Below are 18,184 nucleotides of genomic sequence, written 5' to 3' on the forward strand. Positions count from 1 at the left end.
ATTAAAAAAGCTCATAATAAACTTTTTAAAATAGTATTATACTATAGTAATAGCAATTATCAAAAAAAGCCTAAAAAATTAAATATAAATGTTAGAGTAAAAACAATAGAAAAACAATATATTGCCTTGGCAACTGAATAAGTACAAAAAGTACTAAAACTCTAATAAATGAAAGCTAAATAGACTCCTTTTTTAAATAACAAAACTTATTGACTAAAGCCTAAATTAAAATAAATGCAAAATAAAAGTATAATAACATAATAATAATAATAAAAAAGAGAGTCTGGGGAGAATGAACTGATGAAATATGTTGATATCCAGCTGTAAAATTAAATATTGTAATAAAATTATTAAAATATATCATAAAATATAAAATATATATATATATATATATATATATATATATATATATATATATATATATATATATATATATATATATATATATATATATATATATATATATATATATATATATATATAATAAATTGCCTTGGTGGGAAATCATCCTAAAATAAGAGTATGGGGAAATATGGTCATAAATTGGTCATTTAACTTTGACTTGTGGTTGGTTGCATTAACTGCTTAGACTAGTCTTACAAGTTAGTCATCTCATTCTTTTCCACAAGACTTGTCCAACTTTTAGTAACAAGACAGTTACAGAATAAAGGTAGACTAGTCCAATTTGAATCCGAAAAGTAGCAGTTCTTAAGACACAATCTTAACATAGTTCATGCATATGCAACTGTCCTGGGTTTCATCCTCCATTTTCCAATCATTGGAGGTGACTGCACTGATTGTCTATTTAAATGGGAGATCAACAGCTGCAAATAGCTTTTATATCCCCTCTTTCTCTGTCCTTTCATGCCTAATTCACTCCCTCTCTCACTCTTCATTGCTATGTTACTAAAGAGCTCCTTTATTACTCCTATGTGTCCGTTTTCTGCTGTAATGTGAAAACGATAGAGACAGGCTTATTCATTACACACATTAACACACATTATCTTCAAGCGACTCGGATGCCCTTGTGTGTACACCATCCCTGAGTGTAAGGGAAGACTTACCTGCAGTGTGATCGACTGCTCTTAGCTTTAAACTATTAACGGTTGCTGTGCCTCAGGCATGTTGGTGTTTAGAACAGAGCATCAGGTGTAATATAAGACAGTGGATTACAGAAAGTAGAGGATTTTTGCCTTTCACGTTATGTATTCATAGCAAACTGTTTAAAGACACCCAGAGCGGGTTGTTTGTAATTAAGAAGAATCTCTTTTTCTCTCGGTCTCTGCGAAAGGCAGATAACCAATGCAAAAGGGGACTGAAATATGGCTCTCATTAATACTAGCCCCTTTTATTCTCCTCCAAAATGTATTTCTCACCTAAGAGAGATGACATGTCGAGACTAAAATTAGGAGCCTAAATTTGGCTTCTGATTCAGAGAGAGAATTTTTTGACAGTGTTTCCAAAAGGTCAGAGACTAAATAATAATGCCACATTGCTAACTTTTAACTTTGGGATTCCAAAAATCTTTGTTGGAAACTTAAATGCCATGAGGAGATGCATCAGCTCACACACGGGCTGAGGTGTTTCCTTTTGGGGATGTGTTTCACAGCTACTGAAGATCAACCGTTGATATTTACCATACCATTGTCAGCTTTCTGAAATACTTCATTCTGATTGGTCAAGCACAGCATTCAGCAGATATTTCCTAAGATTTGCTGTCAGATTTGGCGATACGATATATTTTAGACCGCACATGGTAACTGAAGTCAAAGCTTCTTTCATATCACACCTGTCTCACACACTCATCACTTGGACTTTGTTTTCAGTTTGCACAGTTAGTTTGTTGTCATGGAGGTTAATTTGATTCGTCATTCTATTCAGCTGTGTGTGATTAATGACCTTGTTTGTAACCTGTATTTAAGTTCATGTGTTTCTGTTTTCATTTACCTGGTCTTGTCTTTATTACGGTTATGTTGGCTTGTTTGCCTCTATGTTGGATTTACCCTGTGTAAATTATTAAAGACGGCTTAACTCTCATCTTCATCGTCATCTTCATCTTCGTGTGTGTTTGCACAACCTGATCATGAGTCATGACAACCCCACAAATTGTTTTTTGTTGTTGTTATTGTTTAATAACATATTGTTATTGTTTTTTACGGTAAATTAAATAAAGCGTAATTTATATAAAATATAAATATTAGATGAAAAACTAGAAATGCCTTGGCACTGTTGGCAACTATCTGAATAAATAGTACTAAAACTGAAATAAATTAAAGCTAAATAGACTTTTTTAATTAGACTTTTTTAATTACAAAAACACAACCAAATTACGAAAACTTAAAGTAAAATGCAAAATGAAAATATAAAAATGAATGCTAATTCAAAATATTATTAAATACTGTAGTGAGTGAGTGAGATTTAGGTATAATTTAATTTGAGATCAAAAACTCACAACAAAATATTAAAATAAATTGTTTAAAGCAATATTATTTTTAAATAACACGTTTGTTTTAGTGAAATGTGGGGACATTCATAGGCGTAATGTTTTTTATACCGTACAAACCGTATTTTCTATCCCCCTACACTGCCCCTGCCCCTAAACCTTCCCATCACAGGAAACATTCTGCATTTTTACTTTCTTAAAAATAAAAACTCATCCCTGTATGATTTATAAGCATTTAGAAAAATGGGGACATGGGTAATGTCTCATATTTCACCCTCTCCTTGTAATAACACAATTGTGTCCTGATATTTCACAAAAACATGCCCACACACACATTTTTTTCATTTATATTATTAAATGATGCCTTTAAACAATACACCATAAGCTTAAGCTCAAGCTTTTTGGGTTGTAGTATTCTGGTCATGTCAGTCCCTAGCTCTGTCTAATCAATCTGTGAGGGTTTCTGACATGCTGTGGCACTCTATAAAAACAAGCTTGAGGGCTCCGTCCAAAATCACTCATCACTGCTCAGCTGGGGAGACATTCTGATAAACTAAAGTATGCTTGAGTATACCAACTGACATCTCAACTGCTCAAAGAGATAAGAGAGTTGTCAAACACAAACACACTCGTATAGTCAGAGAAATAACAGAGGTGGGGAACCTAATTATTAGCTGTGAAGTGGTGCTGGGATGCTTTTGTCATCCGCAAATGCGCACACAGACTGAATGGATACCCATCTGCTGTGACTTAGACAAGTTCATTACATTTCCCCCTGATCCCTAGTCGCTTTCAACACTCTTGTTTCCAAGTTACCATCTCCCGACGTTCAATTTCCACTGCCGCAAACAGGCAAATTCAGCCACTCAGGAAACACAAACAAATTAGCAGTTCCTCTTTAACCTGTCTAATTGTCTAAAGCGTGAAGAGTTGATGTGTTGATATCGTGAGCATCATGTTTACTCCGCCGTTCCCACAATATTCCACATTAGTTGCCAGTCAATTCCACCTCTTCCAATCCCCTTCCAATCAATGTGCTTTTCGGTCAGATCAGAAATATCAATAACGTACTGTAACTTGCATGCAAGAGTAAAAACCAAGAGGTCTGTTCCAAGTTCTGCACATGTAAGTTCAGAAGGGAATTTGGCTGTGCTTTTGAAAACAAACAAAAAAGAGCATGTTTCATGTTATTGAGAAGCAGAGTCAGTCTTACCTCTTTCTGTGTCTCTTTTTCTCTTGTAGAGCCAGTTTGCTTGATGTTACAGCATGTTGAATGAGACTCTCCGATGGAGTACGTCACACATGCACATGTACACACTCATCCTGCTGTTTCCAGTGAGCGTTCAGGCTGTCATCTGAATGAGAAGATGAACGGAGGTAAAGGGGAGGAGAGGAAATGCGCACTTCTGCCCTCTACCTTCCATGCACTGGATCCCTGCACTTAAACTGAGCGCAGACAGAGCGTGTGTGAGAGAGAGAGAGAGAGAGTGAGAGAGAGAGAGAGAGAGAGAGAGAGAGAGAGAGAGAGAGAGAGAGAGTGAGAGAGCGGCAGAGAGGATGAGAGGGAGCACCGTGTGTGTGGTGGGGTGGGGGGGGGGGGTGAGGAAGACATGGTCTCTATTGGGAAAAAACTTATGGCTTATAACATTGAAATATGGTGAACATATTCAGAGATTTGCAACTTAAATTATTAACTTGAAGTACATCCTGAGCATTTTACACTTTTATTTTAACTTCACGTAGCAAAAATTTTAAAAGACAATTTTTGTGTTCTTTTTGATTGCTTTATTTTTATATAGGGATGTACAATATATTGGTACCCTAGTGGATGTTGGCGATTATATTTCTGTTATTTTTTATTTTTTTTACTGGCCAATGTTGGAGATATACATCTGCCGTATTTGGATATTTGATTATGCATGCTCATTTCTGTTTTTACTTTGCTGTCACCTAGTACTCTCTTAAGGTTAATCTTTTAAAAACACTAATATTAATTTATTATCACTGAATGTTAATTCACGTGTAGCATTCAAAATGTATTTATTAATATATTTATTTTTTATTTATTTCTGTAATATAAAATTTTTCAGTTATCAGCCATAACATGAAAATAGTTTTCAGTTTATTGGTACCGGACAGATTTTTATATTAATAAAATAATATATTAAAGTTAAATTTACAAGTCGGAAAACACTGGGTTAGGGGATAGATATCATTAACTCATTAACAGTAAAATATAATTAACAGTGAATTTAACAGAAAGTACAATGCACAAATCAATATGTGTGTGGTATTTGTGAGTGGGTGAATGCTTCTGAATCTGTGTGTATGTGTGTGTGTGTGTGTGTGTGTGTGAGAGAGAGAGAGAGAGAGAGAGAGAGAGAGAGAGAGAGAGAGAGAGAGAGAGAGAGAGAGAGAGAGAGAGAGAGAGAGAGAGAGAGAGAGAGAGAGAGAGAGAGAGAGAGAGAGAGAGAGAGAGAGTGTGGGTGAGTTCTTCAACATGTGTAGCAGGATCTGGATATAGTCCAACAGTTGAAGGCAGAAGGTCAGTATTGGCTCACTAATGAGGGATGGTCTGGGTGTGATTCTGACAGCTCACTAGAGCTCAATCAAGCAGTCTTTCTCTAACACACACACACACACCAATTTCACCCATTCCATCCATGGACGAAGGTCTCCCCTTCCCGATAGAAAAAAGAGAAAGAGAGAGATAAATAGCATATGTGTGAGGTCAAGATCTTTCTGTCCTCATCTAACCCAAATAAGAACGTACAAAACCCAATAGTAATACAGTTCAGTACTCTCCGTTTTAAAGCATCAGTATTGCATTTATTCTACTTGATCTCTGCGTGAAGCTAGAATACAAAACAGAAGCTTGAGAGCTAGAAGGTCATATAAATGCAACATGAACATGGGTCATTGCAGGATAAAGGAAAGTCTCAGTACATGTTGTGCGGTTACATTTAGGTAACATGTTATCTGATATTTACTAAAGGCATAAAAGTGTGTGCATATCCCTGTTCACACTCCCAAATCGAAATGAAAGTTGCAGAACTGCGGTTAAACAACAAGCATGTTTCTCTTCAAATCAATCATCTTAAATAACATTATAAATAACTCTTCAATGACATAGATACTAAATTAATCATTCAAACTTTATGGGAACACAACGGCTCAAGGTTTGGAGATTGCAGATGATATTTGTGAAGTCAGTCAGACAAAAACAAGGAACAAGCTGCAACTTTTCACGACTTCTTAAAGTTCAGGAATCTGTTCCTGTTTCTAATTTTCCATTTATTCGTGGTCGAAAAAAAGAAAGAAAGTAAGGCAGGTACTGCCAGTTACCATTGAATTATTATTAAAATGAATTGCGTGATACAAATGTTTTCAACCAATTGGAAAAATGTACCTCAACCTGCATTTTTGCAAAACGCCAAAACCTTTCCAGTACATACAAGTCACTGCAGTTTCCAGCTGACCTGAACACTAGAGGCAGTAAAACATTCAAATCTTTTATTCCTTTTGACACAAGTTATGATTACAAGGCAGATTATTGATTAATTATTTCTTATTTCTGTGCAGTTCCTACATTATGACCTCAAAAGACTGCTAGCGTAGAGCATTGTTTTTAAACTAATGCATTTTGATGATTGCATCACATAACCAGATCCATATTTGTGGCTTTTCTTTATGGCTCTTCATAGCAAACCTGCTTAGCACCCTCTGTGAAATGTTACTCAAATCTTGTAGAAGGAGGCTTTTTATTTTGAAACTGCATGTTCATTTACTAAAACACCTTACACACACCTTTGCAGCAGAATGCTTCACTACTGCAATACGCAGTACTGCATTGAGCACCTGAAACAGGACAACTGCATTATGACACACCTCTGCAGTCCGCTTGACACGCACCAACACACACACACACACACACACACACACACACACACACACACACACACACACACACACACACACACACACACACACTATGAATACCCACACAAACTTTTATTCAGGTGTGTTTCCTCCTTCTCAATCTTTCTCCCCCCACACACACCAGCAGATACAGTTCCATATGTTCACATCTAATGGCTTACATTTGCCCAGAGTTATTAAAAGATCTCCAATGTCACACCCACATCAACAAACAAATATTCACCATTCACTCTATAACCCTGCTACAAATGAACATGATTCGTTTTGATGAGGTGCACACACGAAATTATAACGATGCAGCAGTATCTGATCGCACATAAGCAAATGTGTCCGTCAGCCCAATCTGAGAAAGTCCTGATGAGGTTAAGCTTCATATATGTGTCAGTTGAGAAAGGAAATACTCAGCAATTCAGTATTTTTTTTCTTCAGATTACTGTTGATGACAGACAAATGTCATCAAATCACGTTTTCTAAAACAGCTCAAATGTAAAAAATCCACAACCAATGATATTTTATATTAACATTAGTGCTGACACATTTTTCTGTAATTAATTTTGATTAATCACAATATTTTTATATATATTTTTATATTGTAATAATTTCAATTATTACAAATTACGTAGAAACAATATAAAGATATTATATTTTAAATATTTGCTAACAGGTAGGACATATACAAAAATGTAATAGTTATCAAACACTTAACAGCTTTCACTGCATAAATTATAAATTAAATATAGATACATTTTTTATTAAAGCTACAAAAGTTATTCATTCAAGAGCAGTGAGTGATTTTTCTCTTTTTCTTTTGTTCTTTGATTAACATTAATGACAGACATCTGTGTGTTTATTAGGCTGCTGTCACTTTAAGACCTTACGCACATGACACCGATCTGACACGCCTCCCATTTTCGTAACTCTTTTCGTTCATTTAACACTCAACCAGAGTGGTGACAAATCAGGTCCTCCCTTGAAATCAGGTCTCTGTAAGGACCCTGAGCTATCCCATTTGCTCAAATTACTTTTAATAGGTACTCTCTTTAGCGCCTGATTACAATGACACTGGCACACTATCCGAAGTGGCTTTCTGAATCAGAATCTCTTTGCTACTGTTGTGCTGTCTGTTGTGGAAAAGTGACCTAATTATTGAGAAATTGGTGTATTAGTGATTGTAAACAAGCGTCATTTTATACCCTGTTATAGGGTTGGTTCACACAGAACGTTTTTACGGTTAGGTCAGTCTAACCAAAAATAGAGCAAGGTCTAGAGACTTACTTTTTAATGTGTTGAAATTTGGCATCCGTTTCATGCGTGAGATGCTACAAAAGGCGTGTGACGTGAGCGCAATAGTTTGACTAGTGCATGAAGGGCTGGGCGATATGGCCCAAAAAAATTATCATGATATAAATTTCCATATCAGTTGATATCAATAAATATCACGATAAATGTAAAATCTTTATTTCTTTAAAGTTTAAAGGCATATTTTTGCTCCTGAGTGAAATATGTAGAAAACAGACAGTTAACTGTGGTTTTAAACTATCCTTTATTGTCAAAACATTACAAAAACATCCCCAAACAGGTGAACAATTTAGTAAAACTGACGTAGATAGATTTATTTATAAAAAAATTAACTGGTCAGCATTTTTTTACTCTACACTATATATCTATAATATCATTATATATACTTAATTGTGTGAGTAGTAAAACACTAAAAATGCAAACGGGCAAAAAAAATAAAAAAACGGGCCACTCACAGTGGATTGGTCTACCATGCATCTCACACACACATACACACACACACACACACACACACACACACACACACACACACACACACACACACACACACATCTCACCGACACACACCCCTCACCGACTGTGGGCTGGTCGAGAGAGAGCAAATTTCAGTAGATGTGGAACTCCAGTAAGGGCTGTCTAGTCTATTTTATTCATTTGAAACATCGGATGAAACTATTATTTTTTTTATACAAGCGATGCTGAGTCATTAATACATCACCAAAGACAAACAATTATGATAGCGATGTACAAGTCCGATGTTTTAGTGATTATAGTTTGGTAACGTTAGCAACTAACAAGGTGATTGCCTTGCCTTGCCTTGCCTTGCCTTGCCTTGGAAGAACTTCGAAGAAGTATGATAATTTAATAACTAAATTCTGTGTGGTGAACCTATGATAAGCAATCCACGTACGTCGCTCTGTTTTATGTTGGATGGGATTGCCAAAATATCTACAAACCACTGAAGTTAAGTGAACTAACTTGCCAATTATATCTGTGTCCTCCGAGCTGGTCGTGGGCACTGAATTTTCTTCACTATCTCTCATTTTTCTCACTCCACTTCAATCCTCCAACCCTGTCAGCCACTGTAACTGTAAACAACAGCGCGTGCAGCACCAAGAAGCCCGGTCTGCAATACGCATGCGCAGCATTACGCTTAGCACGTAAGCATTATAACAAGAATTTCACAAGTTCATACATACATCAAATTAAATAGAGTAAAGATAATGCGTATTTGGCGTGCTGTCCAGGGGAGGGCTCATTCTATGTGAATGACCCCGTATAAGCATGTGAATGAACACACATCCTGTGCTAGTATGTACCACATCATTATTTCATGAAGATGTTGGTGGCATCTCATGTTTCACAGCAGGCAAGTGTGACAGGCTTGTAATCTATAGGGGTTTTTTTTGGAGCAGAAGCACAAAACTCTTGAGGTCTGGGGAAATAATGAATGGGTGAGAAGGAGGCATTACATGCAGTAAATATGAGTCTATAAAGATATAAATAAAAAAGTGAATGAAAGAGAGCGAATAAAAACAAGGTTTTAAACATCCAAGAAGGAAACTATTTTGATGTCTTGTCATATATGATATGAGGATATATGCTATCCTTATTATCTCTATATAGGAAATGGTTATTTCTTTTTCACATTGCCCCAAAGAAGCCCATAAAGGCTATTGTAACATTTTTAACTGTTTTATTGTTGGCAGCCATTTGGACATCTTGTATAGCTAGCGACTGAGGGAAACATTGGTAATTAGAAGGAGAAAGATGGTTAAAAAGAAGATGAAGAGACTGACCCTGCGTCCCAATTCGCATACTGTCCATACTAAATAGTACTCGAAAATAGAATTAGTGTGTCCCAAATTGTAGTATGTTGAAAAGAGTATTCCAAAGATACCCGCATGGTTTACTATATCCGGTCAGAATTCGAGGTGTGGATCAATGCGCACTCTAATGGCTTTAATACCCACAACCCATTGCGAGTTGGACGAGGATTGGGTTAAAACTACAAACGCGGAAATAAAGTGTAACAAAACTACAAACATGGCGGGTGTGCGAGTACGCCGGGTAAGTGGAGAGGTTTAGATAAAGGGGTTTGAGTTACCAACTATCTGTATTTAGCCTGGTAAAAATATATTTATTCAGTGTTGTCCACATTATATTTCATCTGCAGCAACTATGAGAACTTTTTGTAATGACACATTTAGCCGTTAACTTTTAAATGCATCATTATATTTAAACTGCAAACACATGAGGAGAGTCTCTGCATTAAAGACCCACAAATGGCAGATCAACATGCGGCTACATTTCTCTCTGGTACGGTAGGAGATTAAACTGAATGTGGAGGATTTGAACTGATGATGATTGACAGACCAGTTTCAGTTATGGGATGCTCATAACTAAGCGACAGAGTCCATTAAAGATGACGAAGTAGTATGTCCTGAAGCTTGCATACTTTTCTGCTACACACTCAAAAGTATGTACTTTTCCTTCACAAAAAGAGTACAACATACTTTTAGGATGTAGTATAAGTAGGCGAATTGAGACGCAGCATGAGAGATGAAATCTGAGGGAGGGAGTTGCTCCTGCCAAAGTTTGTCAGGTGAAATACAGTTTAGCAAAGACCTCCTCCTCACCTTCCTGTTAGTGGAGCTGGCTTTTATCAAGATCACCAGCTGCCTAGAAGAACAGACCAAGATGGTGACAGTAAAAAAGTGGAAATGACATTTGTTTGTGACAAAGCAAACAAATATCTTGTCCTTAATTCGCTGAAGAAACTAACAGAATAACAAGGTCCTATTTATACTGAGAGAGAAGTTTCATCATCTTTTTCAATGTGACATCAAAACAATACGTTCCTAAAAACTTGTTACCCGGAATCAAATAATTTTTTGATGTAAGAAGAACTGTACAACTATTAGATTTAAGCTTTTGGTTATTGTGAGACAGAGTGGCACAGTGGCTTGCTCTCTTTCTAATCGCACAGAATACATTTAGCTGCAGGTTTTCCCTGATCTCCAAAGAACTGCTAATTAAAGGTAAATCAATCTGGACTCTGTAAACCCTAATGCTAACAGAGCATCGATTTTAAGCTACATCATTTAGCTCATTTCAGTCTTGTAAATGTGGCAGTATTTTATTTTAGCATATGGTGTGTGTGCTAGAGGACAAACAATGGAAGAGAATACAAATTCATCTGCGATGAATCACTTTATAATAACTGATTTATTCATAATTATTGTGGAAAATCTGTCAGAACTGGTGCATTTTGTGCTTTCAGTCTTTACATAAATTATCTTGCACAGTTTTGAGGCATAAGTCAGCAAGTTAGCCTTATCAGGAGAAGTGGAAGCAAATATTCTTCTACCATTAGGTTTTCCTGAAGGCAGTGTTTTAACTGTCCTATAATAAGGACAGAATGATGTAAAAATTAATGTGAGGCAATGAGCAACAGACACAACCAATGAGTAATAAAGGCTTTGGGCAAGGTAAAGGAGACTCGGGAGAGAACAGCTGACTGTACCTTAAATGGTTTACATCTGAGACACTATTAAAGAGTCAGTTCATCAGTATTGCTATATTTTACGCACACACACATGGCCATCCACGTGATGTAAAAGAAAACGTGATTCATCAGACCAGGCCACCTTCTTCCATTGCTCTGTGGTCCAGTTCTGATGCTCATGTGCTCACTGTTGGTGCTTTCTGTGCTGGACAGGGGTCAGCATGGGCACCCTGACTGGTCTGCGGCTATGCAGCTTCATTCGCAACAATGCAATGCACTGTGTGTTCTGACACCTTTTTATCAGAACCAGCTTTAAATTCTTGAGCAATTTGAGCTACAGTGGCTCGTCTGTTTGATCAGACCACATGGACCAGCCTTTGCACCACACGTGCATCAATGAGCCTGGGTCATGCCCTATGGGCGGTTCACCACTGTTCCTTCCTTAGACCACTTTTGATAGATACTAACCACTGCAGACCAGGAACACCCCACAAGAGCTTCAGTTTTGGAGATGCTCACAATTTGGCCTTGATAAACTCACACATATATACACATATACTCGCACTTATATTTCCCACCCACCCACCCACTAACTGCCGTGATGAAGAGATGATAATATATATATATATATATATATATATATATATATATATATATATATATATATATATATATATATATATATATATATATATATATATATATATTATAGTTTGTATACAAAAAGTTGTGTATTTACAATACCTCTAGATTTTAAACTATTTTTGCAATCATATTTCCATCATAAGGTTCAGACCTTAACTGACCTGTACCCAGACCAATAGGTAGGGTGCAGATTATTGATGCACAAGGTCAGGACTGATATTATTTTACTATGTTTAGAGATGACAAACACCGTCATCACCACCACTCTGTTGCCATGGCAAGACAAACACAGCTGTTTACAAGCCTTCATTTGAAAGACTGAATGAATGTTATTGTCAGGCCACAGTTTGTTATCCAGTGGCAGTAACAGAATCTTCACATGAAATACCCCAAAACTTGGCACTGGCAAAGAATCTACTATAGCACAATTTGTGTGTGTGTGTGTGTGTGTATATATATATATATATATGTCGTGCAAGAATATACAGCCCATTGATCTGGTCAACATCAATGTAAATTCATCCCGATGTCTTTTCAGATGTTAACTTCCTTAATGATGACTTTCATTCAAGTCATTCAACACCTGACAAATGCACTTGATTATGATGTAAACTTATATCTAAGTAGGAGGAGAAAAAGATAAAAGTAAATGAATGGACCAGTGTGAGGGGCGTGTGGGTGGAGGACAAGATCTATTTTTGTTCCCTTTTTTTAACAAGAGTTGGAACACATGACTATTCCTTTACAGCTGGACTCTGAGGGTAACACGTCTGAAGATGCATAAAGTACAATGCTTTTCCAGGTTCAAACATGGTACATCACGTGTCTCTCTCTAGTAACTATGGAAACACTTTGACTTTCTTTTTTGTACTAAATAGCAGAACTAGATAACCATTTTTGGGTTTGGTTTGGGTTAAATACAAAGGTCTAATATGCAACTCTAGATGGTAGACTGATAGGTCCTTAACTCTATCTGCTTGCAATGACATCTTTCTCTATTGGGCACAGCTGATTGGTTCCTGCGGTATCAGTAGCCAATGCACTTGCTGCTCAAACTTCAAATACTGGCCAACATTTTCTGTAGCAGTGCAGCGTGCTTTCAGAAACCCTCCACCTTCTCCAGCTCTACTGGTATAGATCCATGAGTAATTCATGTATATTATTTTGTATAGCCGCAGCATGTCTTACTTGCTTATTGCAGCGCTTCGCGTATGTATTGGCATTAGCTAATACCGTAGTTACTCTGCAGCAGTGTAGCAGATCTATTCCACCAAGACTGAACATATCAACATTGTCATATCCATTACAATGCCAAAGACTCAGGGAGTTGTCAAGACAGAAGTTTAGCTGGTTAGCCTGCTGGTTTGGAAACTTAAAGCTTTTTGGAGTTTTTAAGCTGATTTACAACAGGGATTGCAGTTAATAGTACATTCATGAACCATTTATGCTCAAAAATCAAACTCAAAATCATCTGCAACCACTACGGTCTCTCCTATAGGTCTCCTTGTCTCATGTTTGCTGTATAGTGCATTCACTAGGTCATCCATAGAAAACACATGCTAACATGTCCTCCGAGGACGATCGGTAAAAATAGGTACGTCACCCCAGGCTCCAGAGCAACACTGGCTGATGTCCAGATCTGCACGGCAACTGAAGGTGACAGTCACCTCTCTAACACAAGACCTGAGAAAGTGACATTGCTGATGGTTTTGCTGCGATTATTATAGTCGCATGGCTAATGATTTTTTTATTTGTACCTGCAGAAAGCGGTGAGATATGAGATGTGGGATGAAAAATGATTAGAGGTAGATGCAAAAAGGGGCAAAAGATTTTTTGGCCAAAAGACTCTAAAAAGAGCTTTTAATAAATGGAAATCTAAAATTCCTGGAATGATTATAAGACTATCCTCGTTTTGATGCGATTAAGCCTGTTAATCCAACCCAAGAGTGCTGGAATAGGACAGAGTTTAAAGGCGCACGCAAACACAAAGCAGCTGTTTTGGCCCCATTCTGCCGTTCATGAAAACTGTTATTCATTTTATTTATTTATTTATTTATTTATTAAAGAAATACACATTTCTTTTATAGATGCAGCCTGAGTCATGAGCTGTTTGAGGCTTAATGCTACGCTCCTGCTTTTGGTAGAAAAGTTCCATGGTGCAATGAAAGTATTTATGAGATTAATTTATGGCAAATGCAGAAACAATCATATTCACATCCGCTTTACTTTGAAAGTTTAAGTATGGCACTATTTTTTTGGGCATGTTTGTTGTGGCATTATCTAATTTACATAATCGCTTCAGTTGAATCTTGTGCTAAAACAACGCAGACAGCATGTGCAAATGAGCAATGCAATCAATGAATGAAATATTTTTTTTGTGAGCACTAATTGGGTGAATAATACAGTCAATTATGATTTTGTCAGTCAGCTTGTCTTCTCAAATGTCTGTTTCCTACCCTGCAAGGTTGACAGGATGTAGCTGTTACCATGGTGATGCATCTGCTCTGGGAAAGTGGACCTTTGGATTTGAGAGGAATTCCATAAAATGATTTTTACTTACTTTTCATTAGAGGCTGATTGCATTGGGATAAACTCATTTAGGTTCTTATCATAGTGAAGCTTGAGGAGAATCAATAAATGCAATGACATTATGGCATGTCAATCACATAAATACTTATAGAAGTACTAACTCTAAATGGCTTGCTTATAAAAATTAACTTATCAGAACAACTCGAAATGCATGACAAGAACATACTGTAAATCTCTATTATATATTTTCCTTCAGAGGAATTGCTCATGGACAGCTGATGTGAGACTTTACTGTCTGGGATAGAGATGTAAGTAGAAAAAGATATATAATAATATATTAAAAAATATATGATATATAAATGATTATATTACAAAATATATTAAATAGAAAGATAAAGGTAACTGATGATTGGTTTATTTTTTCCCTTCCAGTTCTTAATCTCTCCTCATCTCGAGACACGGGTGATACTGTGAGATACTTCACATGGCCTCATTTGCACTGATGGCAGATTGCAATCAACAGGTCAGGTGAATAATTAAGGAGGAAAAAGGATGGAGGGGATGGGATGATGAAGAGGGGATGAAATGATTATAAGCATTGTACCGAATGCAGGTTGAGCTCTAAAGGAAAATCCTCATCACCACCACCACCATCATCATCACCTTCGTTCATCTTAATGATTGGTGTTTGTATGAATGATGCTTCCTCTCAGCTAATCAGGAGTATGTATGAGTACCCTCGCTTTCCAGAGCATTTAATCAGGACTAATCAGCGATAAAATTCTGCTCGCCTTCTACTAGTATACATCTTCACATCACATCTCACCAAGCAGCTTAGAGAAATGCATTTGATATTTTGGAGGCTAAATAAAGCCAAATGTGACATTTCTCAAGCTATTATTCTCTCAAAAAGAAACTTGACTTCCTCAGGAAACAAGCCAGGCATTTTCATCCTTTTTAGCTCGTGAGTGATTTGCTGCCATTCGAGCGAGAGCAGCAGGGGTGTCCTTTATGCCAATGGCTGGTGTATCATCGACCCGTGAATTGTATTTCCTGATAGGTCACCATCTGTCACCCTGGACCAGATGAGCAGGCTATGGGACAGAAAATGTTATCACTGAAATGGCAACATGTGGATTGAGGGAAGTTTTTGGTAGCTACAGGACAATTGGCTCCCTAGAGACAAAAAAGCACCCCATTAAATGGATAATTTTTTCCTGCAGAATTCTGACGAAAACTATTCTCTCAGAGCTCTGACTGACATCGCCGTTAATGAGAAAATGAAATCCACAAAGTCAATAATCTTAATCAGGTGGAGTTATTTTCAGAATGGTGAGGTTGAGAAGTAGGGAAATGTTTAAACCACCGATGATTAATAAAGTTTAGAAGCATTTGTAGAGCCACAGAGTCCGTGTCGTGCATAGCCTAGTTACAAAGTTAAATAGATGTCATTGAGGGAGGAAAATGCAATCGGGGTTTGTACCTTTGTGCAAGGCCATTACCATGTCTTGAACCTTAGGGGGAGGAGCCTATAGAAACAGAACAGTTAAGGAAACTCTAGGTCTAAACTATTTGCAAATTAATTCTCAGCCTGGCAAAATATAATTCTTTTGAAGCATAACAGGCGTTTGTGCTAGGGATTCCCCCCACACAACAGGATTTCTGATCTTAAATATTCAACATGCTCAATATTTATGTTTTAGGATCGGGCGCCTGCAATGTTCTTCCAAGCAGTCACTCTTAACACACTTCACACCACAGGAAAATCTATAAAATTTTCTGTAGAACCATCAAGATAATTGGGAATTTACCTTGGATTGTCGGCGGAAGAGCAGAAATCAGCCCAAAATCGCACCAATTATCTTGGCCAATATGGTCAAAATCTTATATCATGGTTGAAGTAATTTAATATCACCCTAACTGTATGTATATTGGGATACTGTACATACTCTTTATCCTAGACATGGCCATAGACATATCTGTGCTCTGTGGTAAGCATTTTGCAGGCATATTTTTATTTAGTCAATAATAATAATTTGTGTGAAAAAGTAATAAAGGTTGGTATTTTATTGCCTCTAGAGTTAATTTTAGCTGGAAACTGCCGTGAATTGTATGTAAGTTGCTGGAGTTTTGCAAAAATGTAGGTAGGCACGTTTTCCAGTGAGCCTATGTTGAAGAAAACATTAAACAATAGGTTGTGATTACCTTTTCTGCAGTTCAGTTGCTGAATGTTGCATTCACACAGACAAGTCACTGATTTGGTCATTCATTTTGAGAACAAACTAGAGCTGCTTTGCCCAGGTTTAAAATTTTGCAAGAAATTCAATTATAATGCCTGTTGACACAATTACTATGATTTGTACGCAGACACTCTTTTACCTCTCGTTCTTGGCCGAAAGGTTTCCATGGTTACGGCTGGCTAATGTTGCCCCTGTTGAAAAGCTTCAGTTGTTTTTGAATATTCAAGCATGATATTAAGCAGCAGGACCAGAGGCCCGACCTTCTGTCAAAGAAGAAGTGGCCATCCTTACAGAAAGATTTATGCTTTTGACAAAGCTTTTCATATCGCTCCGCTGTTCTAAGTCCTCTTCCATGATGTCCTCAGAGATGGCAGATGGCATTTGGATTTCTACCATTTTTGGAGAGCCGATTAGCTAGTGCCAGAGATTCCATGGCGACTGTACCGCGAACACAGAGACTGTGAGAGAGGTCAAGTGCTCTGAGAGAAGTGAACAGCTTCTCAGAACGAGCCGGCTGTTAAGGGTTGGAGTAAACATGACAGGGTGGCACATCAGTCAAACTCGCCACCGCAAATCTCTTTGCTCTGAATGAGGGAGATTTTAGGCTCAATGAAGGGAGCAATAGCATATTCAAAGCAATATTCCGTAATCATTAATGCGCACTTCATTTGTCTGAATTTTTTCTGCTAATGTCACAACACAATCTTCTACAACGGTTCACCACACGCCAAAGTGGAAAGCGGCTAGACGGCTGTTATTTTACGGAGTTAAGGAAAACAGGATATTTTGAAGCCCATGCCTCAAGCTCTTTTTGTTGTTTTATAGAAACATTTGTTTTGGTTCTGTTTTCTCTCTCCAAATCCTCCAAACTTCCAGAAAAGAGTGATAACCTTGAATTTCAGGTGTCCTCCAGAAGTAGAATAAACAGAAACTCTTAACTTGCGCTCATGGAAGGAATTTATGTATCTGGCTGCAATACAAAGAGACTGTCTGATAAGGCCTGCAACGATCAGGAAGATTTGTGGTGTGAGAGAGAGAGGAAGAAAGAAAGAGAGACATTCTGATTGTGTTTGCCTGTGTAAAGCATCCTATGATAAAGCACTGATGTCTGGCATCTGTGTAAAATGTATTCACATATAATGGTAGATCTAAAATCAATATTAGTGTTCTTCTTACCATAAATTCTTCCTATGTACATGAATTCACTATTTGTTTTTGGCTGCTTGGCTCACCAACTAACAGCAGTAATTACAAACAGCTAGCTATAAATACAGTATAGACAGAAACCAGAAACTGAAGCCAATCCACAAAAATAAGAAAGAAAATAGTCCGTGAGGGTTGGCAAATTGCACCCACTGATATTTGTTCTATCAGCAATGTTTTGGAAATTATGCGCATCAGATAATGGTGCAAATGCACCCACAAAATATGTAGTTTAGCCCAAATAGTGTTTTCAATTTGAATATATTTAAAATGTAATTTATTCTAGTTATTTATAAACTCCATTCTTCAGTATCACGATTCTTCAAAAATCATTCTGATGATGCTCAGGAAACATTTCTTTAAAAAACTGCTTAATAT

At 37.1% G+C, this 18,184-nt stretch overlaps 1 protein-coding gene and 1 long non-coding RNA gene across 5 annotated transcripts in view; one reads left to right on the forward strand and one right to left on the reverse strand.

The window, feature by feature from the left end:
* shisal1a (shisa like 1a) overlaps nucleotides 1-3,793 on the reverse strand; it is a 36,696-nt gene extending 32,903 nt beyond the window's left edge. For both annotated transcript variants that reach the window (XM_067428178.1, XM_067428177.1), the window contains exon 1: nucleotides 3,657-3,793. The gene's annotated coding sequence lies outside the window, so the exon portion shown is untranslated. The remainder of the gene's footprint in view (nucleotides 1-3,656) is intronic.
* LOC137049618 (uncharacterized) overlaps nucleotides 1-18,184 on the forward strand; it is an 84,622-nt gene that overhangs the window by 41,102 nt on the left and 25,336 nt on the right. For 2 of the 3 annotated variants that reach the window (XR_010899662.1, XR_010899661.1), the window contains one exon: nucleotides 3,686-3,820. This is a non-coding gene — a long non-coding RNA (uncharacterized lncRNA). Of the gene's footprint in view, nucleotides 1-3,685; nucleotides 3,821-14,619; nucleotides 14,672-14,795; nucleotides 16,319-18,184 lie in introns of those variants that run through there. The other variant, XR_010899660.1, reaches the window with a different exon arrangement.

This window comes from Pseudorasbora parva, chromosome 20 (genome assembly GCF_024679245.1).
Source record: "Pseudorasbora parva isolate DD20220531a chromosome 20, ASM2467924v1, whole genome shotgun sequence".
NCBI lineage: Eukaryota > Metazoa > Chordata > Actinopteri > Cypriniformes > Gobionidae > Pseudorasbora > Pseudorasbora parva.